The following is a 27019-nucleotide window of genomic DNA, read 5'->3' on the forward strand; positions in this document are numbered from 1 at the left end:
AAAGCATAATTTAATACAATGTTTCCCAATATATTATTTGTGGGATTCTTAAAAAAATGACTTCCATGGTGTACTAGCATTTTATGGCTGATGTAACAAACTTATTGGCTTAAAACAACAAAAATTTATTATATAAACAGTTCTAGAGGTCAGAAATCTGACGCAGTCTCACTAAATTACAATCAAGGTGTGGGCAGGGCTCTTTTCTCTTTGGAGGCCCAAGAGGAGAATCCTTCCCTTTCCTTTTCCAGCTTTTAGAGAGGCTACTCACATTCCTTGGCTCACGGCCCCTTCCCTCTTCAAAGCCAGCAATGACCATTTGAGTCTTTTTCATGCTGTATCACTCTAACACTGATTCTCCTGCTTCCTCTTTTACTTATAAGGACCCTTATATTACCTCTAATTTATTATACTAATTTGATAACCAAACAGACAATTGATGAGCTTAAGCCCAATGAACATGCAGTAGAAAATAAGGATGCAACACTTTGGGTTTAACTGATCATTTACAATTATATCTTAACGATATTATCACTAATATCAGCACTTCCATGTTTCTGTTTTCACCTAAGAGGAATTAAAAAAAAAATCCAAACATCAAAATTCCACAGGTAAATAAGATGAAAATGTTCCCAAAACTATACTCTTATTACTGAGTCTGAGCTCATACTGCTGGCTGCACAACAGGCCAATAAATCAAGAGACGAGTTACTGGGGCAAGGAACATCACTTTATTTGGAAAGCCAGCAGTCCAAGAAGACAGTGGACTAGTGTTCCAAAGGAGCATCTTAGCAGAGTTAGAATTCCAGCTTCTTTTATATTAAAAGAGGTAAGGGTGTTGTTCTTTGCTGCAAACTTCTTGGTGTTGTAATCCTTTGTTCTTGCAGCTGTAGATATAGGTCAGTTCTCAATATTTCTGTAAACCTCCAACAAGAATGCTATTCTCTGTTCTGCAACTTTTTATCTGTACATGAATGGAAAAGTGTTATATCTTTAAAGGTCAGAGCCTTGAGAATGGGATATCCTGTACATTTCAGGCTAAAGGCAACATTCTTGTAGCAAAGGCAACAGAATACAAAGGTTAAATTAATAGAAACAGATCCAATATGGAGGCAGATTCCTTCTTCCTTGTTACACTATGAGCTAGGACTATTCTCTACAGCAAAATAGTGATTAGCATATGTATATAACCCCAAATTTGGCTGATGCAGAGTACCTTAGGGGGTGTCAGTGCACAAAGTACAGAAAAATGTGTTGCATGAACGTTGAAAACTATTTAGCTGTGTTAAATTCTTAAAAATACATGGGTCTATTTTCAGACTTTGTTATGTCCCATTATGCTATCCACTCTATGCTAATATATTTTAATTATTGTAAATACGTATTTTAATATCTGGTAAAGGTTATCAAATGGAGCTGAGCCAGGACTAATAGAATAGGTATTTCTTAGATTACCTAGATTGGTCCTCTGAAAAAGCCAAGAAACAAGGGTCCACCTACTTAAGTTCCATCAGCACCCAGACTGGAATCCTGAAGTATCGTTTTCCACCTAAAGAAACCAGAGTTTCATGGAAATGACTGAATGCTGGCTCTGATTTGGGAAATGTACAAGGGAAATTGGCCCACCTTGTACCAGATAGGAAGGAACCTACCAAAGAGGCCCTATTGAAAGGACTCAACCGTTAACCTGACCTAGCTCCCACTGGACAAGGATGAGACAATCCATTGGAATGGAAACAACTGAAATATCAAAGTTAAAAATCAGAATTAATTGTGGTTTATGTATGTTAGAGAACAGCTCATTATTTTAAAAACTACTAAACCAAGATACAGATATTTACACTGACTTTCCAGGATGAGCTGTACCTTACAGTAACTTGATGAAACCAAGTTTCTCTTTATTTCTGTGTTCCAGCTAATAAATGAAGAAATGGTAGAATTAGAATATTACCAGTATTGAACTGGTAATGATAATCAATGGCTATTAACCTTAAAAAAATGTGGTAATAGATATGTCTCCTCACAGAAATACAGAAAACCCGTTATAAAATAACCATGCCACACACAAAAAAATTAAATCTGAATCTTTCTCTATATCTCATCAAAGAGATGCAATCAACAAAATTCAAACTTGGGGGGAATTCTATATGACAAAAGAGCCTGTTTCTTTAACAACAACAACAAAAATACTGCAAAGATTAAAAACCCAGGATATTGAAGGAGAATCCATGAAGAGACAAGACATAAATGAAAGAACTGTGATGTGTGCACTTTATTTAAATCACAAATCAAGTAGGGAAAATTTTAAAAGGGAAAAGAAAATAACTGAGGACCTGTGAAGAATGATGAATATTTGAAGGTTTTAAGAACATTATTTTAAGGTGATGATGGTTGTCTTTAAAGTAAACACAAGACCCCTAAGTTTAAAAAATTGGTGAAGATGCATGGCAGGTATAGCAGGCTTATCATATTATTTTCTCTTCCTGTTTGTTTTTAATTTCCATAATGAAAAGTTAAAAACGTTTCCATTAATTCAAGTTTGTGTAGTTACTAATAGCAACAATGAGAACTTCTTTATCAAGAGAAGAATTTTGATGCTCGACTTTTCTTGATTAATATTTCAAGGAAGTTAACACACCATTAAAGTTAGAAACTCAATTACCTGCTCAAGCTTAACACTGGAAAATTTTCTTTCCAATCAATTTCCTCTGCTTCATAAAAGTTGTTTCAAGAAAGCTGACGGAACTAGAAATGATAACTGAGATAAGAAATAACTTTGGAAATTTATTTTATGGTTTAATTTCATATTTAATCTAGACTTTGGCAATTGCATATACATTGCCTAACACAAAAAATTTTAGAAAAACTAGCCATATGTATCATACTTAGAGATCTTTCTACTATTTTTAGCTCTCTGTTAAAGTATCCTCCCCTTTTATCCAATCCTCTGTCACTTCATTGAGTGGAACTTTTTTTATATAATAAATTTGGAAAATCGGGTCAGTGAACAAATAATCATACCTTTGTTCTAACTGACTAACCATTTGGATAAACAATCAAATTGTATCCTTACTTTATACCAAACTTAAGCCTATATGGATTAAATATTTAAATATTAAAAAATGAAACCATAAAAGTAATATAATAGAAAATATTGATGAATGTTTATATAAACATGAGGAATGACCTGCTCATGTGATACTAATTCAGAACCTAAATAAAAAGACTGATAGAATTGAAGACATAGAAAGTTACAACATAATATTGCAAAAGACCCCTTTATCCAAGTTTATGACCAACTGGTAGATATTTAAAATACATGTCATTAAGAGTTAATATTCTTAATTAACATTTACGAATAGGTGAGAAAAAGGTGCTCTTTCTGAGAGAAAATGGACAAAGGACATGAATAAATGATGCACCAATAAAGGAATGGAAATGCAAATTACCAATATATACTTGGGGAAAAAAGTTCATCTTGACTTGCTGGTAATAAAATAAATGCAGATTAATATGAGGATGAGATGACATTTTCTCATCTGTCACATTGGCAAAGACAAAGAATTTGACTGGACAGGTGTGTGGCTTTTGGCCCTCTTGCACTGCAAACCGCTGGGGCAAGCGGAAGTCGGCACAACCTCTCTAAAAGCAGTTTGTCCGTAATAAAGGCCCTTAGCATTTGCATAACTTTTAACATGGGAATTCTCTCTCTGAAAAAAAGTGCAGAAACACTAACATAAATGTTTATTGCAGAATTGTTTACAATAGCAAAAAAGCTGTAAGCAATCTGAAATCTCAGGGATGAGGAATTTATTCAACCCTTTGGTAGGTACACGACAGATGCCAAAGAATGCCTTCTTATTTATTTTTGGCTGTGCTGGGTCTTCATTGCTGCGCGCGGGCTTTTCTCTAGTTGCGGTGAGCGGGGGCTACTCTTTGTTGCGGTGTGCGGGCTTCTCATTGCGGTGGCTTGTCTTGTTGCGGAGCATGGCCTCTAGGCACGCGGGCTCAGTAGTTGTGGCTCGTGGGCTCTAGAGCACAGACAGGCTCAGTAGTTGTGGCGCATGGGCTTAGTTGCTCTGCAGCATGTGGGATCTTCCTGGACCAGGGCCCAAACCCGTGTCCCCTGAATTGGCAGGCGGACTCTCAACCAGTGCGCCACCAGGGAAGCCCAAGAATGCCTTATTCGTGTAGCAAGACGGTGATAGCTGCTGTTAAGTGGGAAAAGAAGGGTTCAGAGCAATTTATATTGTGTCATCCCATTTTATTTCTCTCATATATATATATATATATATACACAAAAAAAACCACATACATATGAGTATATACATATATAATGTATCTGCATTCTATATAAGAAACGTATAATTTCTTCAATAAACAAAATTTTAAAAGATGTCTTGTTTCCTATTGTATTTCAAAAGTTTCTGGTAAGAATTTATACTGTATTGTGTAACAATAGGAAAGGTCATAAGATCATTCAGGACATTTTAATGCTCCTTCTTCTTGAGGTAGGATGACTGATGGATGAACTGCAGCTCCAGAAGCAGAGCCCCTAGTGATCAACAAATCTGTGTGATATAAGTTCACATCTGATTTAACGTGTCACAAAGAAAAGAAATGTAATACCTTTTTGTATTTGATGGGTGGTACGTGGATAGATTTTTAAGTCCAGAATACATACACACACACACACACACAAATGTATGTACATAAACAAAAAACTGCTTGCCAAGGAAGCTTGGGAAAGTTGATGAGGAAAGACTAATGCCTTCATACTGATAAATACTAGCACCCAATAACTAAGGGACTGTTAAACTCTGTGATACAGCAAGTATCAAGTGATATACGTCATGATTGCAGGTTGAAATGATCTATGGGGTTACATAAATCATACTATTAAAATTAATTTTACCCATTTCTTTTTAGCTTTTAAAAAAGACGAGGATACCAGAAAATGTAGTGTTAGACATGTGGCATGCGTTATATTTCTGTTGGACGGCGCTGCTGTATACTGTAGTAAAAATCTGTCACACCTCTGGTCATAAGCTGTCAGTGTCTTCCTGTTACTTTTAGAAAAAGACAAAAATCTTTAATGTTGCCTGTGAGCCCATGAAGAGTCTTAGCACTGCCTGCCTCACCGTTTCTACTAGTTCCCAATCTTCCCCTTGATTTCTGAGGTCCAGCCAATTGGACCTTCTATCAGGTCCTTCAACATAGAATTTTTCTAACTGCAGATTGAGGCTTACAGTGTGTCGTGGAACAAATTTAGTGAATTGAGACCAACATTAAAAAACATAGAACAGGGCTTCCCTGGTGGCGCAGTGGTTGAGAGTCCGCCTGCCGATGCAGGGGACACGGGTTCGTGCCCCAGTCCGGGAGGATCCCACATGCCGCGGAGTGGCTGGGCCTGTGAGCCATGGCCGCTGAGCCTGCGCGTCCGGAGCCTGTGCCCCGCAACGGGAGAGGCCACAACAGTGCGAGGCCCGCATACCGCAAAAAAATAAATAAATAAAAATTAAAAAAAAAAACAAAAACAAAAACATAGAACAGAACAGAAAATAACATCACAAGTAAAAGGGTAAATGTTATTTTATGTAAATGCTTTTTATTTTATGTATATGTTTACTGGGTTATGTTGTGAGATATATTTCTTACTGAAGTAAAAATGTTTGAGAAGCAATTCTCTAACCCAGGGTTTCTCAACTTCGGCACTCTTGACATTTTGGTGGTGTAATTCTTTATGGTGGAGAGTTGTCATGCACTTTACAGGATGTATAGCAGCATCTCTGGCCTCTACCCACTAGATACGAGTAGCACAACCTTCCTCTGTTATGACAACTCAAAATACCTCCAGACTTTGCAATATGTCCCTCAGTTGAGGACTGTTGCTCCAATCCATCATATTCGATCTCACCACAAAGCTTTTTCACAAACCGTTCTCATTTACTGAAAGGAGCTGCTCACCTCTCCTCTCCTGGTAACTCTTCCTCACCTTTCAGATCTCAGCTCAGTTGCACTCCTCTTGGGAAAGTCTTTCCTGAGTCCTCTAAGTAAGTCTCCTCCTCCTACTATAAGTTCTCATAAAATCACGTGCTCTATTTTAAGCACTTACCAATTTATAATTTTCCATTTACCTCTGTGATTATTTGATATATGCCTCTCTCACTAGGTTGTTAGCTGAAGTCAGGGATCATGTCTGATTTTGTCCACAATGCAGCATTATGCAAATATTTATTCAATGTCTACTGTGTACAGGCTCCAAACTAGATGCTAGGTGTGCACTGGATGGCTGGAAAAGCAAAATCCCTGTCCCTGAGTGGCTGACAGTCTTGCTGGGGAGACTACAATATAGAAACAGACCAATATTTAAGTGCAAATTAATAATGGAAATGGTGCTAAAGTAAAGATGTGTTTTGAGTTGGCAAGACCAAATTCGATAGTGTTGTCAGGAGAAGGATGCACTGAGGATGTGAACGTTAGGTAAAATGTGAAGTGTCAGAAGGATACAGCCATATAAAAGCAGGGAAAGAACATTCCAAGAGCAAGTATCATCTTATTTAAAGCCCTTATGACATGTTGCTAGTAGGTTTTTAAAAGATCATTCTGCTATGAAGAGAATGTATCAGAGGAAAAGAAAAGAAGGGGAAGTTACTTAAGAAGTCACCCAGTCCAGGTAAGAGACCATTGGTATCTTGGACTAGGGGTTGTTGAAGTGGTAATGGAAAGAATATGACGTATAAGTACTTACGAAGTACCTAGTATGTCAATTGTCAGATTTGACATACTAGGTCCTTAGTAAATATTTGCTGATTTAGTATCTAGTCAGTGAATTCATTAAATATTTGCGAACATAATTAGATCAAAGCTTTAAGAAATTAAGACAACTTTGGAGTAAGGTTTGAGTGATTGTCTTTTATTTTTGTCACCATATCTGCCTGTTAAAGTTTTCAAATTGCAGATTGTCTAAGAAAATTTCCCTATATTCTCAAATTAATGTCTGTTTCCACAGCTATACAGCAAATTTGTTCTAGTTCCATTGTAGCATTTATCACTGTCTACCTTAGATGAGATATTTGTGTTCATCTGCTCAACTATGTTATGGGTGCAGTGAAAGTTGATAATGTTTTTTATCACTTGAACTCTGATACAATAGGCTATATAAAGGAGACATTAAATGATGTTGGTTGAATGGAATGAGTGCTGCAAAAAATTTGGAAAAATTCAGTCTTTGAAAACTTTGCTTTGATGACTCAGTCAGAAGTAATCTCCCAATGGATAGGAAATTATTTATACTTATTTGAAGTTAAAGTTTATTTTGAAAAGGCAGTGTTTTATAACATGTTTCAATCTCAGACATACTAAAGGCAGGTTTCACTAATACAGTTTTTGCTGATGCACTGGAACATGTATTTTCATTTCTCTTTGATGTTTAGAGCTAGGAGTGGAATTACTAGGCCATAGGATAAGGGTATGTTTAACTCTCTTAGAAACTACCTAATCTTTTCCCAAAGATACTTACTATTTTATGCTCTCAGCAGTCATGTATGAAAATTCCTGCTTCTCCACATTTTTATTAACTTTTGCTATGCCAGTCATTTTAATTTTCAGCCATTTTAGTGGGTGTGAAATGGTATCTCAATGAAGTTTCAATCTGAAGTTTCCTGATGACTAATGATGTTGAATACTTCATCATATCCTTATTAGCCATACATTTATCTCCCTTTTTAAAGTGTTTTGAGTCCTTCACTGAGTTAAAAACTTTTCTAGCTTTTTTGAGATATAATTGACATATAACATTGAAGTAAGTTTAAAGTGTACAACATGATTCCATACACAAATATATTGCAAAATGATTACCACAATAAAGTTAGTTAACACATCTATCACCATCACCTCACATAATTACCAATTTTTGTTGTTATGGTGATGAGAACATTTGAAATCTACTTTCTTAGCAACCTGCAAGTATACAGCATAGTACTGTTAACTGTAGTCACTGTACTGTACGTTAGATCCCTGGAATTTATTCCTCTTTTAACTCCAAGTTTGTACCCTTTGACCAACATCTCCCCCTTTCCCCCACCCACCACTCCCTAGAAACAAAAGTCTGCTCTCTGTTTCTGTGAGTTCAGCTCTTTAGATTCCACATGTAAGTGAGATCATATAGTATATTTGCCTTTCTCTATCTGACTTATTTCACTTAGCATAATGCACTCAAGTTCCATCCATGTTGTTGCAAATGATAAGGTTTTGTTATTTTTTATGGCTGGATAATATTCATATCATTATATATAGGTAACATATAGTTAAGTATATACTATATAAAATACACATGTATTCTATTATATATAGGTATATGTTACGTGTATATATGTATACATATATATATAAGGAACATTTCTTCAGCCATTCATCCCTTGATGGACACAAGTTATTTCCACTTCTTGGCTATTGTGAATAATGCTGCAGTGAGTGAGCATGGGAGTGCAGGTATCTCTTTGAGGTAGTGATATCTTGTCCTTCGAATATATACCAGGAAGTAAGATCATATAGTAATTCTATTTTTAATCTTTTCGAGGAACCTCCGTACTGTTTTCCACAGTGGTTATACCAATTTACATTGCCACCGACAGAGCAAAATAGTTCCTTTTTCTCCAGATTTTCCTCAGCACTTGTTATCTCTTGTCTTTTTGAGAATAGCCATTCTAACAGGTGTGATATCTCACTGTGGGTTTGATTACATCTCCCTGATAATTAGTGATGTTGAGTACATTTTCTTGCACTTGTTGGCCTTTGTATGTTCCCTGTGAAAAAGTGTCTACTCAGGTCCTTTGCCTGATTTTTAATGAGATTATTTCAGATTTTTGCTCTTGATTTGTATGCATTCCTTATATTTTTGGATATTAACCTCTTATCAGATATATGACTTGCAAATATTTTCTCCCATTCTATAGGTTGCCTTTTCATTTTGTTGATTGTTTCTTTTGCTGTATAGAAGCTTTGAACTTTGATATAGTCACACGTGATTTCTGCTTTTATTACTTGTGCTTTTGGTACTGTATCCAAAATTTCATTGCCAAGACGAATGTCAAGGAGTTTTCCCTTATGTTTTCTTAGGAGTTTTATGGTTTTAGGCCTTACATTTAAGTACTTAATCCATTTCTAGTTGATTTTTGTGAGTGGTGTAAGAGTTTCAATTTCTTTCTTTTGCATGTGGATATACCTTCATCGAATTTTAAAAAATTGTGTTGCATGTCTTTTTATTATTTAATTGTACATATTCTTTATATATATATATATGCCAAATATTTCTATTACAGTTTTTTGAAGGAAATGATATCTTGCATATTTTTACAAGGAACATTAAAAAGTTTTTTTAACTGAGGTATAACTGAGAAAGAACATTATATTTGATTTAAGTGTACAACATAACAATTTGACATTTGTATACACTGTGAGATGATCACCAAAATAAGTCTGTTTACCCTCTGTCATCACACAAAGTTTCAGAAAAAAATTTTTTTCTTGTAATGAGAATTGTTAAGATTTACTTTCTTAGCAGTTTTCAATTTTGCAATAAAATATTATTGACTATAGTCAGCATGCTGCACATTATACCCCCATGACTTAATTATTTTAATATAACTGGAAGTTTGTACCTCTTGATCCCCTTCAGCCATTTCTCCCAACCACCCCTCACCTCTGGCAACCACCAATCTGTTTTCTTTATTTATGCATTTTGTTTGTTTCACTTTTTAGATTCCACATATAAGTGAAATCATACAGCATTTGTCTTTCTCTGATTTATTTCACTAAATGTAATATTCTCTAGGTCCATCCATGTTCTCTCAGATGGCAAGATGTCTTTTTAATGGCTGAGTAGTATTCCATTGTGTGTGTGTGTGTGTGTGTGTGTGTGTGTGTATACACACACACACACATCACATCTTCCTTATCCAATCATCCATCAATGGACACTTGGGTTGTTTCCAGTTCTTGGCTGTTGTAAATACTGCTGCGGTGAACTCAGGGGTGAATATATCTTTTTGAGTTAGTGTTTTCATTTTCTTTGGATAAACAGCCAGAAGTGGAATTGCTGGGTCCATATGGTAGATCTATTTTTAATTTTTTGAGGAATCTCCATACTGTTTTCCATAGTGGCTGTACCAATTTAAATTCCCACCAACAGTCCACAAGGGTTCCCTTTTTTTCCACATCCTCACCAACATTTGTTATCTCTCTTTTTTTAAAAAATATAAACAGCCATTCTGACAGGTGTGAGGTGATATCTCATTGTGCTTATGATTTGAATCTCCCTGATGATTAGTAATGTTGAGTATCTTTTCATGTGCCTGTCAGCCATCTGTATGTCTTCTTTGGACAAATGTTTGCTCAGATCCTCTGCCCATTTTTAGTCATATTGTTTGTTTGTTATTCAGTTGTGTGAGTTCTTTATATGTTTTGGTTAGTAACCCTTTATTGGACATATCATTTGCAAATATCTTCTACCATTCAGTAGGTTGCATTTTGATTTTGTTGATGATTCCCTTCACTGTGTAGAAAGATTTTTGGTTTGATGTAGCCCATTTGTTTCTTTTTGCTTTTGTTTCCATTGCTTCTGGGGTCAGATCCAAATATACATATGCTTAAGACCATGGTCAGTCAAGAGCTTACTGCTTATGTTTTCTTTCAGGAGTTTTATGGTTTCTGGTGTTACATTCAAGTCTTTCATCCATTTTGAGACAATTTTTTGGTACAGTGTAAGATGGTAGTCCAGTTTTATTCTTTTGCATGTGGTTGTCCAGTTTTCCCCACAATATTTGTTGAAAAACTGTCCTTTCCCCATGTATGTTTTTGCTTCCTTTGGCATAAATTAGTTGACCATATGGCATGGGTTTATTTATGGGCTCTCTATTCTGTTCCATTGACCTATATGTCTGTCTTTTTGCCAATTCCATACTGTTTTGGTTAGTATAGCTTTGTAGTATAATTAGAAATTCGGAAGTGTGATGCCTCCAGCTTTGTTCTTCTTCCTCACAATGGCTTTGGCTATTTGGGACCTTTTGTGTTTCCATACAAATTTCAGGATTGATTGTTCTATTTCTGTGAAAAACGCCACTGGAATTTTGATTTAGTATGGACATTTTAACAATATTAACTCTTCCAGTTCATGAACATAGAATATATTCCTATTTATTTGTGTCTTTTAAAATTTCTTTCATTAATATATTTTTGAGTGTATAGGTCCTTCACCTCCTTAATTTCTTTTCTGATCATTTGTTGTTAGTCTCTAAAAATGCAACTTATTTTTGTATATTTCTTTTGTACCTTGAAACTTTACTGAATTTGTTTAAATTTACTTACTAGTTCTAGCAGGGTTTTTTTTGAGTCTTTAGGGTTTTCTATATATAAAATGATGTTGTCCTCAAATAGTGACAGTTTTACTTCTTCCTTTCCAATATGGATGCCTTTTATTTTTTTTTCCTGCCTAATTGCTAGCACTTTCAGTAGTATGTTGAATAAAAATATGGGTTAAGGTCAACTACTATTATGGTATTGTTGTCAGTTTTTCTCTTTAGGTCTATTAATATTTGCTTTATGTATTTAGGTGCTCCTAGGTTGGATGCATAAATATTTACAAGTGTCATATATCTTCTTGCTGGATTGACTCCTTTATCATTATGTAATGTCTCTCTATGTCTTTTATACAGTCTTTGTTTTAACACCCGTTTTGTCTGATAGAAGTATAGCTACATCAACTTCCTTTTGGTTTCCATTTCATGAAACATCTTTGTCCATTCCTTCACATTCCGTCTGTGTGTGTCCTTACATCTGAAGTGCATCTCTTGTAAGCAGCATATATGTGGGTCTTGTTTTTTTACCCATTCAGCCACTCTGTGTTTTGATTGGAGTATTTAGTCCATTTACATTTAAAATCACTATTGATAGGCATGTACTTACTGCAATTGTGTTAATTGTTTTCTGGCTATTTTGTAGTTCTTCTCTATTCCTTTCTTCTTCTTGATTTCTTCCCTTCTGGTTTGATGTGTTATAGGGTGTTATGCTTAGATTCCTTTCCCATTATCTTTTGGTTATCTACTATGGGTTTTTGCTTTGTGGTTACCATGAGACTCATATATAACAGCCTATATATATATATATATATATATATATATATATATATATATATATATATATGACAATCTATTTAAGTTGATAGCAAGATAAGTTTGAATGCATTCTATAAAACTCAACTTATTACTACCCCTCCTGTTGTGTTTTTGATGTCTTATTTTATTTTACTTTATTTTATTTGTTTATTGGCTGTGCCATGGGTTATGTGGAAACTTAGTTCCCCAACCAGGGATCAAACCCGTGCCCCCTGCAGTGGAAGCATGGAGTCCTAACTACTGGACTGCCAGGGAATTCCCAATGTGACATTTTAAAGTTTTTAATTTTGTGTATTCCTTATTTAACTATTTTAGTTATAGTTATTTTTACCTCTTTTGTCTTTTAATCTTCATACTAGCTTTATAAGTGATTGATCAATGACCTTTACTATATATTTACCTTTATTAGTGAGATTTGTACTTACATGTTTTCTTGTTACTAATTAGTGCCCTTTTCAGCTTAAAGAAGTCCCTTTAACATTTCCTGCAAGACTATTTTAGTGGTGACGAACTCCTTTAGTTTTTGTTTGTCTGGAAAGCTGTTTATCTCTTCTGCAATTCTGAATGATAACCTTGCTGGGTAGAGTGTTCTTGGTTTGAGGTTTTTTCCCTTTCACCCTTTAAATATATGGTTCTACTCCCTTCTCGCCTGCAGAGTGTCTGCTGAAAAATCAGCTAATAACCTTATAGGAGTTTGTATGTTATTTGATGCTTTTCCTTTGCTGATTTTAATACTCTCTATTCTTTTGTCATTTTGATTACAGTGCATCTTGCTGTATTCCTCTTTGCCTGTATGAGACTCCGTGTGCTTTCTGGACTTAGGAGACTATTTCCTTTCCCAGGTTAGGGAACTTTGCAGCTATTATGTTGTAAATATGTTCTCAGCCCCTTTCTCTCTCTCTCCTCCTTCTGGGACCCCCTATTATATGAATATTACTGTGCTTGATGTTGCCTCAGAGGTTTCTTAAACTGTCCTCATTTCTTTTCATTCTGTTTTTCTTTTTTCTGTTCTATGGCAGGGATTTCCACTACTCTGTCTTCCAGCTCACTGATTCATTTCCTCTGTATCATTTAGTCTACTGCTGATTCCTTCTAGTGTATTTTTCATTTCAGTTATTGTATCCTTCATCTCTCTTTGGTCATTCTTTATATTTTTTAACGCTTTGTTAAAAACTTCTAACTTCTCACTCTGTGCATCCATTTTCTCCCAAGTACCTTCATCATCTTTACAATCATTACTCTGAACTCTTTCTCTGGTAGGTAGCCTGTCTCCACTTCACTTAGTTCTTCTCAGGTCTTACCTTGTTCCTTTGTCTGGAACATGTTTCTCTGTTGCCTCATTTTGTTGAAATTGTTGCTTGTATTTTTAAGTATGTGGTAGGTTAGTTACATTTCTTGACCTTGCAGAAGTGGCCTTCTCTAGGACAAGTACTGTGCATCCTGGCAGCACACTCCCCTCTTGTCACCCAAGCTATATACTCTAGGGATTCCCCATAAGAGGGCTGCATGGGTCCTTCTGTTGTGGTGGGCTATGTAGGCTGTCTGGCCCATGGTCTGGTTGGTTGCCAGGCAGATGCTATAGGCTGCTGGTTAGTGGGGTCTGGTCATGAGGCAGCTGACTGTAGAACCCCAGGTGGCCCCGGGTCTCATGCTGGCTCGCTGGTGGGCATAGTCAGGGTCCAGAAGACTCTGGGGCTGTTGCTTTCCCCTGCCCCCCGCAACTGGTGGATGAAGCCAGGTCCTGGGTTTAGTGCTGGACTATTGGCAGGCAGAGCTGGGGCTTGGCATCTGGCTACAGGGCCCAGGGATCCCAGAGCTGGTGTCCAATCGCTGGTGGGAAGGGGGCTGGTTCCTGAAACAGTTGGGTATGGAGTCTGGGGTGTCTGAAGGCTTGTGTAGTCCTGCAGCCCAGCTGGTAGGGTCTGGCTTGCTGTGGATAGCCTGGGTCTGCAGGCTGCAGGACTGTGGTTTTCCTGTGTCTGATGTCTGCCCCTTGGTGTGTGAGGGTGGTCTAGAGGCCAGTGCAGGCTTCCTGAAGAGGCTGGCCGAGGCTTGACCACTGTTGGGTGAAGCTGGGTCTTTGCCCTTTGGTGGGCAGGGCCATGTGTGTAGGCATGTCTAGAGGCAGCTGTGGGATCAGGAAGTCTTTAGGCAGACTGTCTGCTGATGGGTGCATCTGTGTCTCCACTCAGTTGTTTGGTGCTGGCACCTACAAGCTATTAGATGGGGCCAGACCTTGGCACTAATGAATGAGAAGAAGGATCCTACAATGGCGTCTGCCAGCACTGGCTTCCACAGGGTAGAAAGAGCTCCCAAACGAGGCTGCTGCCAGTATCCATGTCCCCAGGGTGAGCTGTAGCCACCCTCCACCTCTGCGGGAGACTCTCCAAGGCCAGTACTTAGGTCTGGCTCAGGTACCTATCAAATTACTGCTTTTGCCTTGGGTCCTGGTGCTTACGAGATTTTGTGTGTGCCTTTTAAGACTGAAGTTTATCTTCCCAAGTCCTTTGGGACTCCTGAAATTAAGCCCCACTGAGCTTCAAATCCAAATGCTCTGGGAGCTTATCCTCCCAGTGCCAGACCCCTGCGCTAGGGCACCAGATTTGGGGCTCAGAGTCCTCACTCCTGTTGTAGAACCTCTGCAATATAGATATTCTCCAGTTTGTGGGTTGCACCCCCAGGGGTATGGGACTTGATTATATCATGAATTCGCCCCTTTATCCCTCTCATTGTTCCTTCTTTATGTCTTTAGTTGTAAAAGATCTTTTCTGGTAGGTTTTTGTCTTTTTCATAGATAGTTGTTTTGCAGATAGTTGTGATTTGGGTGTGCTCGTGAAAGGAGGTGAGCTCAGGGTCTTTCTACTCCATCATCATGGCCGATCTCCAGGTTTGCTTTAATTTTTTTTTCCAACAGTGTTGTATAGTTTTCATTGCAGAAGTCTTAAACATGTATTGTTAAATTTATGACTAAGCATTTTTAATGCTATTGTTCATAAAATGTTTATTTTGAAAAATTATCTCTAGGATCTGTATTGATGTCCCTTTTATTACTGATATTGATAATTTGTGTTTTCATTCTTTATCTCTTTCCTAATCATTCTATCTAGAGGTTAATCAACTATACTTGTTGATTTGTTTTCTATTTTTAATTTCATTTATCTCTGCAAGTTCTTTGTTATTTCCATTCACTTATGTACTTTTGGCTTAATTTTGAAAAGTTCAATTTAAAATTTTTTCCTCCCACCCCCCCCCATTGGATGAGAAGCTCTATGAGGACAGGGACAATATCTCACGCCTGACATGTAAAACCTCAACCAATATTTTAAAAATCAATTGTGGAAAGCAGAAATGAAAAGGTTCTAGTTCTCTGGCATTTCACTTGCTTAACGTTTGTATTAGCTATCTATTGCTGAATGATAAATTACCCCAGAGGTTCTTTCTTATGAGGAATGGGAAGAAATATAAGAAAATGATTTAAATAAAAATCCATTCTAAAATGATGGAGTACACAATGCAAAAAGGAACATATATATGGACCAGCCAGAGTGGGTCAAATTCAAGTCTCTAGATTTTGGGCAAATAACTTTCTCTGAGCTTCCGTTTCCTCACCAGAAAGTATGGTAACACTACCATTGAAAGGTTTGTAGCATTAAATGAAAGAACATGTGCAACACCTGTAACCATGCCTAGCATACGTTACGGGCTCGATGAATGCCATTTCTAAGAGTCTCAGTGTCCATATCTGTTAAAAAAAAAAAAAAAAAAAACTCTCAGAGTAGAGTTGTTGAATGTGTAGAAATAGATAAATAACATGCATAGCACAGGGCACAGTCTATTTCAGGTCTACCCAGAATATTAACTCTTCTAAATATCCATGGAACCTATAAATCATGTTATGGTTATAGGAGGCAGAAAAAAATCTATACGCACGTTTTTGTGGTTCTGATTTTTGTTTTAAAAAATTAAAATCTACATCTTCTCCAACTGAAGATTTAGTTAGTTTTTGCAAAAAGCCTAGCTGTGAGTCAGTGCAATATTAAAGAGAGATGGCAAAGGAAGCCAAGATATGGGACCCATGAAGCAACCTTTGGACCTCTATATTCAACGAAGGAGGGTGAAAGCTGTTAACTGGAGATCAGGAATTTCGAATTCTCTCTTTATTATCTCAGTGACCACCAAATGGGAGAATCACATAGTTTCAGTCTCTTAGAAATCTTATATATTACATAAATAAATGGTTTCCTAAAATAATTAATGCTTATAGAAAAATCACATTTCTGTTACAACACCAAGGGTTAGTGTCCATTGTGATTTTCCTAGAATTTGTGAATACTCAGCACGATGAATATTACTAAAGACATTGGAGAGACACACCCTCACACTTTTCATTTCTGCTCACATATTATTGACCAAAAACGTCATGTCTATGGATAACTTCAACTGAGAAGAAAAGTACAGTCCTTCTGTGAGCAGCAGTACTATCTATGACAAATTTAAAAAGTCTATTTTGGATAGAATAGAAAATGTACAGGTATTAATCACATGGTTCCCTCATTCTTTTTACTTAACAGGTCAAGAAAGAACTTTGAGCTTCAGAATACAGGCTGAAAACTATCTGATATAAATTCACTCAAACCCATATTTTCTTAACTATATGCCATTGTTGCTAAGTGTTTTATACACATTTACTCATTTATTCCTCAAGATAATCTGAAGAGGTCAGTATTTTTATCCTTACGTATAGGTGAGGAAGTTAAGATACAGAAAACTGTATCTTAACTGTTATATTGAACTGTATATTAAACTATTGGCTCAATGGCACACAACTGGGATTCACACCCAGGCAGCCTGACTCCAGAATCCATACTCTAAACCAGTGTACACAGTCTCTCATAGACACATAATACTGAGTCAGAGTTTCAGACAGGGTAGGCTGTCAAAAACTAGTTGTTGGAAAAAGAACTGTTTGCCAGGCCTTGAGCTGGGTATTCCACGAGTACTCATCAATTTTCATGAAATGTATGTGTCAGCATGCAGTCGTTAGGCAGGAAGACCACTGCTGGACTTCAAACATTTTGGTTCATTGTGAAGATTTTGTCAATGCTGCACATTAGGAAAGAGTATACTATGCGTTTCATTATTTTTTTTTTTTTTTGCTATGTTTCTACATATGGCCCTAACATACAAGCAATTTCTGTGCTCAGTGTTTAACCTTTGTCCAACAAGCTATGAGCAAAAAACTCAAAAATGTATTGTTTTCCTCTTTTGAAGAAAATGTTAACTTTGCATGGTTACATGGGACAAAAAGAATGAAAAATGTACAAAGTGTTTCTGTGTGTTTAGTTGCCTCCTTTGTCCTATACTACAGCCTTCTATATTTTGATATTTGGCACCTTCACACTAATAGCAAATAAGAAGTTATAAAGAAGACAAAACTGGAAATCGTAAGTAATTTCTATCTTCTGAACATAATTTAACTTCCTCAATTCTGCTATTTCAGGAGCTAAATTCTACATCAGGTGTCATATTCTACTTGACTGATTTGATCATCTATAATAGGGGTTGGCAAACAATAGCCTGCAAGTCAACTGTGGCCTGCTGCTTATTTTATTTTTATTGGAGTACAGTTGCTTTACAATGTTGTTAGGTTACACTGTACAGCAAAGTGAATCAGCTATACCTATACATATATCCCCTTTTTTGTATATCCTTCTCATTTAAGTCACCACAGAGCACTGAGTAGAGTTCCCTGTGCTATACAGTAGGTTCTCATTAGTAACCTATTTTATGCATAGTATCAATAGTGTAAATATGTCAATCTGAATCTCCCAATTCATCCCCCCCACCCCCCCCCTTTCCCTCTTGGTATCCATATGTTCTCTACGTTTGTGTCTCTATTTCTGCTTTGTAAATAAGATTGTCTATACCAGTTGTTTTTAGATTCCACATATATGTTAATATATATTTGTTTTTTTCTTTCTGGCTTACCTCACTTTGTATGACAATCTCTAGGTTCATCCATGTTACTGCAAATGGAATTATTTCATTCTTTTTTATGGCTGAGTAATATTCCATTGTATATATGTACCACATCTTCTTTATCCATTCCTCTGTCGATGGACACCTAGGTTGCTTCCAGGTCCTGGCTATTGAAAATAGCGCTGCAGTGAACATTGTGGTACATGACTCTTTTTGAATTATGGTTTCCTCAGGGTATATGCCCAGTAGTGGGATTGCTGGGTCATATGGTAGTTCTATTTGTAGTTTTTTAAGGAACCTCCATACTGTTCTCCATAGTGGCTGTATCAATTTACATTCCCACCAACAGTGCAAGAGGGTTCCCTTTTCTCCACACCCTCTCCAGCATTTATTGTTTGTAGATTTTTTGATGATGGCCGTTAAAAGTCATCCTGTTTAACTCTGAGGATGAAAGGGGATGGATATTGTAGACATTCTTTACTTAACAGTTGTAAGCCATGCTTAATTAAGGAGACAAAATATTGATTTGCAAAGGCAGACAGAGTGGATGCCTAATGTTATTATTTTGCTCTGAGTTCAACACACCAGCTGTCTTGAACTGTGGGTGACATACACAATGAAAACATAATACAATGACATAAAAGACTTGAGAATTTACTTGTCTGGCTTCCTATTCCCTTTTATGTTGCCCAAATTACAACCCTGCCATCATCTCTACAAAATAAATCAAGCAACAATTCGTGTTGATATAATGAATATCTTATTTCTTTCAGATAAGACCAATGCTGTATCTTCTACAAATACGGGTAAACTAATGAGCCAAGTAACTAAAAATGGTATGTCCTATTAACTAAACTAGATGCTCATCAAGAGAAGAAAATTCAATATTTAAAGTTTATATACTGTTTCTTTTAGCCATTTGACTTACCTGATCAGTTTTCACTCAAGGCAACATATCAAAAATGGAATTTTTTTTCCATTTATTATGAACAGTTTCAAACATGCAGAAAAACTGAACAAAAATGAATATCCACCATCATGGTTGAGCAATAGGTAATACTCATATTTGCATTTGCCTGCTTTTTCTCTAGTATTTTAAAATCTAGGAGAATACCCTAGCTTTTAATTTATTGATACATTTAATTACACTGACTCTCAAAAAGGCCCAGTCTGTTTTCTCATAGATTGACTAAATTTTGAATGTATGTGATTGTTTTCTATTGATGTTCTCACCTTTTCTTTCTCTCCTCTCTTTCTAGAAAACTGGAAGGTTGGTCTAGATACACAGCGAACATTGTGGAAAACAGAATTTCACAGGTGATGCTGTGTGCTTTGTTCGGCATCATATCAAGAGGCACACAATGCCAGGTTGTCCCAATATTAGTGATGCTAAGTTTGCTCACCCAGTTGATTTGATCACCACCTGACCTCTCCTTTATAGGGTTACGCTTTCCTTAGGTAATATGCATTTATCTTCTATTCCAGCAACATTTTATCTAATAGTTGTAGCCTTTATAAAAGAACTTTGCCTGAATTACTGATTTTATATGGAGGTCAGAACTATGATTTTTCTAATACTATTATTCCTTCTGTGTTCATTAACTGATGCTCTTTCGTGAAAAAAGTGTTTTTCCTCCTAAAAATTGCTTACCACCTTCCCTTTAATAACCACCTGTCAGGGTAAGGAGTTGGTGTAATAGTAAGATGACTATACATTCCAGTTTATCCAGGACAGTCATGGTTATGTCACTTAACATAACTATTGCTGTGCTCCCATTTATATAATTTAATGTATTAAAAAATTATAAGAACATTCCATGTATTAGTCACCTTGACTTCCTCTCTCAAAGTCTGTCATTTTGAGAATCCTAAGGGTTAATTTATTCAGTGTTTCTCAAGGTATTATGCATTTTGATACCCAAATCTTTTATATGCAAACACTTCCAATTATCCCTTTTGATACTCAAACCTCCATACTCAAGTCCCAAAATTGACTAGGCTTCTGTGTCCTTTCGACATAACTCCAGTTTTGATTAAATTTTTGCTTTATGATATAATAAGGTAGTACAGCATTACCTTGTATTTTCTATGCTCCAGATCTGAAGTCAACAATTTCCTCAAAGATCTCTGATTTCTTTCAGTGGGAACTGATCAGGAGTATTCATTTTCACTGAGGTGTTACCTGCTTGCAGAGTATTTCAGTGTATAAATCTAGGGTATATATAAATATACTTTATAAACTTAATATTTTTCATTTCTAATTCAAATTTAACATTACAGTGCTTTTAATTCCTTTGACTTGTAAATTCATATTATTTGTTTTATTCTGAAATCCTTGGTTTCTAATGAGCAGATTTACTTTATTATATGACATGCATAAAATGGTTAGAAAATAAAATTCCAATATGTTTACCAATAATAAAACTTTAAGTATGGTTTAAAATTGTTTGACTTCTCTTTTCCTTTACGGATATGACCTTAGGCTGTGCAGTCAGAGCACTGGGTCAAAAGTAATTTAAACATTTGTTTGGCAGAAAATACCACAAGTAGAGACAAATAATGAACATGAAAAACAATGCTTATAATTTTTATCACAAGCAAATGGTTAATATCCCAGAACTACTAGATACATAAAAAACACTGAAAGCATGGTAGAGATATTAACAGTTAACCTAAATAATAAATGAAAATAAATCTTAAGCCTATTTTGCTATGTTAAGTTGATCATAATAAGTTAAATGTAAATTAAAACTCTATTTAGGTATAAATTTTGACTTACCTACACTAGCAAAAATCCAAAACTTTGACAACATAATCTGTTGGCAAGGCTGCAGGGATAGAGACAATCACATATATTGCTGGTGACAATGCAAAATAGTATAATTCTTCTTGGAGAGGAATAGGAAATACCAAAAGTCTCTCTATATTTATAACTTCACACAGATAATCCAAACTCTTCCAATCTCAATACTCTTAATATAATCACCTCTGCAAATCCCTTTTGTCATGTGAAGTTCTGGGAAGTCTCATGTTTTGGAGATTATGATGTGTACACCTTGGGGGGGATCATTTTCTTTCTACACATAAGGTCACAAAACAAGTAGATTAATAACAAATTTGACAGAATTGAAGTCATACAGAATATATTCTATGATTATAATAGAAGTAAGCAAAAAAATTAATGAGTGAATTTGGAAATTCCTCAAATACTTAAAAAATAATGAACATACTTCTAAACTGTCCTTAGGTCAAAGAAGAAATCACAAGGAAAACTGGAAAACATTTGGGCCAACAACTACATTTCAAAATTTGTGGGTTATAGCTTTAAAGCACAAGTTACAGAGAAATTATTAATAGAAGCCTAAAAGATCCTAATGTGGAAGAGTACATTGTTTACGTTTCCATCATAAGAAGCTAAAAAAAGAGCAAATAAAACCTAAAGCAAGTAAATAATAACACAAGTAAAAGCAACAGAGGTCAACAAAATTCAAAGCTGATTTTTTGAAAAGGTCAGTAAAACTGATAAACTTCTAGTAGATGGATCAAGAAAAAAAGAATACACAATTATCAATATCAAGAATGAAAAAAGAAATGTCATTATTGATCTGTCATTAAAAGAATAATGGAATATAATGAACATTTTATTCCAGTAAGTTTGAGAACTTACTTAAATTAATTGAATAAATTCTTTGAAGGGCATAAATTACAACTCAGAGAAACAGACAACTGTATACTTCCATACTTATTAAAGAAGTTAAATTTATTTCTTAAGAGCTCTCCTAAAAGAAAACTCTAGGCTCAGATGGTTTCAGAGTAGAATTCTATTGAATTTTTAAGGAAATAATAATAATAATCATACACAAATTCTTTTAGAAAATAGAGTATGCAACACTTTCCAATGCACTCTGAGTCCAGCATTAGCCTGATACCATATCCAAACGAAAACACTGCAAGAAAACAAACCCAGAGAACAATATCCCTCATAAAACTGGATTTAAAAAAATCCTTAACCAAATACTAAAAACCAAATCAAGTAATACAAAAAACATAACACATAATGATCAAGTGGTATTATCCCTGGATTGCAAGGTTGCTTTAACATTCTAAACTCAATCAATGTAATTCTCCATGTAATGGAGAAAAGCATATGATCATCACAATAGATATATTAAAACATTTTACAAAATGCATCATCCATTAATTCTAAAAGCTCTCAGCTAAATGTAAATACAAGGGTAACAGAAACATTCAGCTGACATATTTGCTGAGAAAGATTAGTTTCCTCCTCTAAGACTGGGAATAAAGTAAGAATGTCTACTCACAAAGTATTCTCCATTGTGTTGTAGCCTGTGCAATAAAGAAAAAGAAACACACATCATATGTAAATAAATAAATAAATATATATATATATACATATATATATAGGGAATAAAGACATAAAACTTTTTTTTGGGATATCATCATGATGTACATAAAACAAACAAAAAAACAAACCCATTAGCTAACTAGTAAGCGAATATAACAGTATCCCATGATGCAAGAGCAGTATACCAAAATCAAGTTTGTTTCTAGATACTGGCAATGAAAAATTACATCATCAAAAAATACAAAGTGCTTGGAGATAATTTTAACCATATTTTTAACACCTGTGCAATGAAAACTATCAAAGACAGCTGAATGAAGTTAAAGAAGACATAAATAATTTGGGAGCTACACAGTGTTAATGAATTTAAAGACTGAATGTTATTAAGGTATTGATTCTCTCTAAATTTATTTACAGACCTAACCCCAATTAAAATCCCACTGGACATTCTGAAAGTAATGGTCAAACTCATTCTACAGTTTATATGGAAATACAAAAAATATGGAATATGGAAATGTAAAAAAGAATGTATTTGGAGAACTTATACTCCCAGATTTCAAGACTTACTCCCAATCTACAGCAATCAAGGTAGTATGATAGTGGCATAAAAATACACATTTAGATCAATGGAACAATTAAAAGTTCAGAAATGGATGTATGATTATATGGTCAACTAATTGTTGACTAATTACCAAGATAATTCAATGGGGAAAATTGGTCTTTTCAATAAATGGTGCTGGAATAACTGGATATCTGTACAGAAAAAGGAGCTTTGGCATTTTCCTTAACAGCACACACAAAATTTGATTCAAAATGGATTATAGAATTAAAAAGTTAACATTCTAAAACTTCTAGCAGAAAACATGAGAAAATCTTTGTGACCTTGGGAAAGGCAAATTTGCATTGACAGGACAAAAATATGAATCATAAAAGAAATATATTTTGCAATTGAAGCTTACCAAAATTAAAATTTCACTTGTCAGAGAATACCATTAAGAAAATTAAATGGCAAGTTACAAATGGGGAGAAAATATTTGAAAAAATATATGTTAAAAAGGACTTGGGGGTTTCCATGGTGGCACAGTGGTTGGGAGATCACCAGCCGATGCAGGGGACACGGGTACGTGCCCGTCTGGGAAGATCCCACATGCTACGGAGTGGCTGGGCCCATGAGCCATGGCCTTTGAGCCTGCGCATCTGGAGCCTGTGCTCTGCAACAGGAGAGGCCACAACAGTGAGAGGCCCGTGTACCGCAAAAAAAAAAAAAAGGATTTGGACTCAGAGTATACGAAGAAATCTTACAACTCAATAATAAGAAGACAACCAAATAAACAATGTGAAAGTGCTCTGTAATTGAACAACAAGTCCAGAAAAAGTTGTTTAACTTCATTGGTCACTAAGGAAATGCAAATTAAAACCACAATGATATACTACTACATACCCACCAGAAAAACTAAAGTTAAAAACAAGTGCTGCCAAAGATGTGGAACAACTGGAACACTCATAAAGCACATGTGGGAGCACAAAATGACACAAGAGAGTGGCAGTGAGTCAGAAAGGGAATCAGCCTAGATTCCAAAGGCACCACGTGGAACAAAGCCACAGCCAATCTAGAGTTGTCCAGCAAGGAAAATGAGAAATAAACCTCTGTAGCTAATATCCCGAGACTTTGAGACTGTTACACAAAATAACCTTACAAAAGCTGGTGAATATAGTTATATTTTGACTTGTATTTAGTGTTTCATTTCTTCCTCTTTTTTCTATGCAAAGATTTTGTTGTTGAATTTACTGAATCATAATTGGAAAGGCTCAATACTCTGTAATGAAGTATATGGGAAAAGAATCTAAAAAACAGTGGATATATGTACATGTATAACTGATTCACTTTGCTGTACACGTGAAACTAACACAACGTTGTAAATCAACTATACTCCAATAAAAATTTTAAAAAAGAAAATTTCAAAATAAAATAATTACATTGGATAGTATCTTTAAAACAAGAGTATATAATAATACAAATTATAGGCAAACTTACCTTATTCCTATCTAAGTAAGAATTTATCCAGTGTTTCTCTTGTTAAGGATAAGTCTTGTAAGGACAAATTCATTTACTCTTATTTCAGAAAGTTTTTTTAAGTTAGACATTGATGTTGAATTTTCAAATGTCTCTTAAACATCTAGGGAGATGTATGATATTGTTTCCTTAAATCTATTGATATACTGAATGACCCTAACGCCTTTTTAAATGTTGACCCATTCTTGAATTACTGTAATAAACCCAACTTGGTCAGGATTATTATATTTTAATGTGCTGTTTTATCTTAGGTTTTTGCATTGATATTTATGAATTAAATTATCTTTAGTTTTAATTGTTTTAGTTTCCAGCTTTATAGTTTCAATAACATACTCACTTCATAAAAATAATTTGAGTATTTTCCTTCTTTCAGTGTCCTCTGTGATGTTATTGTTATTTGTTATTTGCTTGTCTCCTTGATTTGTATGTTTAGTGGGAGAATATGTATGGAGAAACCAGCATTTGCTAATGGCCATTATATAATGGAAACTTGGAATTTTTGTCATTATAAAACCAGTGCATGCTTATTGAAGAAATCTTACAAAGTAAAAATGAGCACACAAAAAAATACAGTACTGTAATAATGTTAATAAAAGCAACGGTCTTTTACCACTTTGAATAATCTTTTCACCAAATGATTAAAAAATATAATAGTTGGGGGAGTGGTCAAGATGGAGGAGTAGAAAGACCCTGAGCTCACCTCCTCTCAAGAGCACACCAAAATTACAACTATCTGCAGAACAAACGTTGATGAAAAAAAAAACTGGAACCTACCAGTGTGGAACCTTTTCTGGTAGGTTCCAAAGATCTCCTACAACTAAAGACATAAAGAAAGAACCACACAAGACGACTATGAGGGGTGGACTAGTGGTATAATCAAATCTCATACCCCCAAGATAGGCAAACCACAAAAGGCAGAATAATTATACAGCAGAGGTTCTTCCACAGGAGTGAGAGTCCTGAGCTCCACAGCAGGCTCCCCAGCTTGGGTGTCTGGTACTGGGAAGATGAGCCCCCAGAACATGGCTTTGAAGGCCAACAGGGCTTAATTGCAGGAGCCCCACAGGACCGGGGGAAATAAAGACTTTGCTCTTAATGTGGCACACACAAAATCCCATGCATACCAGGACCCAGGGCAAAAGCAGTAATTTGACAGGAGCCTGGGCCAGACCTCCCTGCTGGTCTTGGAGAGTCTCCCGGAGAAGTGGGGCAAGGCTGCAACTCACCTCAGGGACAAAAACACTGGAGGCAGACATGCTGAGGGACATTCGACTGTGTGAGCACTCCTGGCAGCTGCCATATTGGCTAATTACTGCCCAAACCTGGTCCCACCCAACAGCCTGTAGGATCCAGTGCTGGGATGCCTCAGGCCAAACAACTAACTGGGCAGGGACAAAGCTGCACCCAGCAGGAGACAGGCTCCATAAAGACCAAAGAGCCCACAGCTGCCTCTGGACATGCCTCTAAACACAGACCAGCTCACCAAAGGGCCAAGACCCAGCTTCACCCACCAGTTGGTAGGTACCAGCCCCTCCCTTGAGGAAGCCTGAACAAGGCTCTAGATCAACCTCACCCACCAGGGCCAGACACCAGAAGCAAGAAAACTATGATCCCACAAAGCAAACCAGACCCTACCCTGGGATGAGCTGGGCCCAGACCCTGGCACTACCCACTGGCAGGCAAACAACATTTGGGACACCCCAGACCCCATACCCAACTGTGTTAGGAACTGCCCCCCACCCAATGATATGAAACAAGGTCTGGAATTCCTGGGCCCCACAGCCAAACTTTAGGAACCAGCTCTGCCTGTGAGTAGTCTGGTACTAACCCTAGGATCTGGCTTCACCTGCTAGTGGGTGGGCAACAGCCCCAGAGTTTTGAGGACGCTGACTCTGCCCACCAGTGAGCCAGAACTAGACCAGGGGCACCCTGGGGTTCTACAGTCAGCTGCCTCATGACCAGGCCTCACTAACCAGCAGCCTGCAGCAGTGCACAAGGCAGGGGCTGGCAACTAAGCAGACTAGGAGCCAACTAAGCCTATCAGACTGCTCACAGAGTCCATCACAACAGAAGGACCCATGCAGCCCTCTTAGGAGGAATCGCTAGAGCATACAGCTTGGGTGATGAGAGGGGATTGCACTGCCAGGATGCATAAGGGTCCCTCCTACAGAGGGCCATTTCTCCAAGGTCAAGAAATGTAAATAACCTACCACATACATAATAATACAAATAGCATCTTAGACAAAATGAGGCAGCAGAGGAACATGTTCCAGACAAAGGGACAAGATAAAACCCGAGGGAGAACTAAATGAAGTAGAGACAAGTAACCCACTGGAGAAAAAGTTCAGAGAAATTATCATAAACATGATGAAATAACTGGGGAGAAGAATGGATGCACAGAGGGAAAAGATAGACGTTTTTAACAAAGAG

The 27019-nt window shown here is 36.4% G+C and overlaps 1 long non-coding RNA gene across 5 annotated transcripts in view; it reads right to left on the reverse strand.

Moving 5' to 3' along the window:
* Positions 1–708: 708 nt before the first annotated feature.
* Positions 709–27019, reverse strand: part of LOC136793555 (uncharacterized) — a 462713-nt gene continuing 436402 nt past the window's right edge. For 2 of the 5 annotated variants that reach the window (XR_010838970.1, XR_010838967.1), the window contains 4 exons: positions 22475–22499; positions 20932–20980; positions 20229–20334; positions 12505–15915 (listed from right to left, as the gene is read on the reverse strand). This is a non-coding gene — a long non-coding RNA (uncharacterized lncRNA). Of the gene's footprint in view, positions 4212–12504; positions 15916–20228; positions 20364–20931; positions 20981–22474; positions 22500–27019 lie in introns of those variants that run through there. The other 3 variants (XR_010838968.1, XR_010838969.1, XR_010838966.1) reach the window with 3 other exon arrangements.

Source organism: Kogia breviceps, chromosome 2 (assembly GCF_026419965.1).
Source record: "Kogia breviceps isolate mKogBre1 chromosome 2, mKogBre1 haplotype 1, whole genome shotgun sequence".
NCBI lineage: Eukaryota > Metazoa > Chordata > Mammalia > Artiodactyla > Physeteridae > Kogia > Kogia breviceps.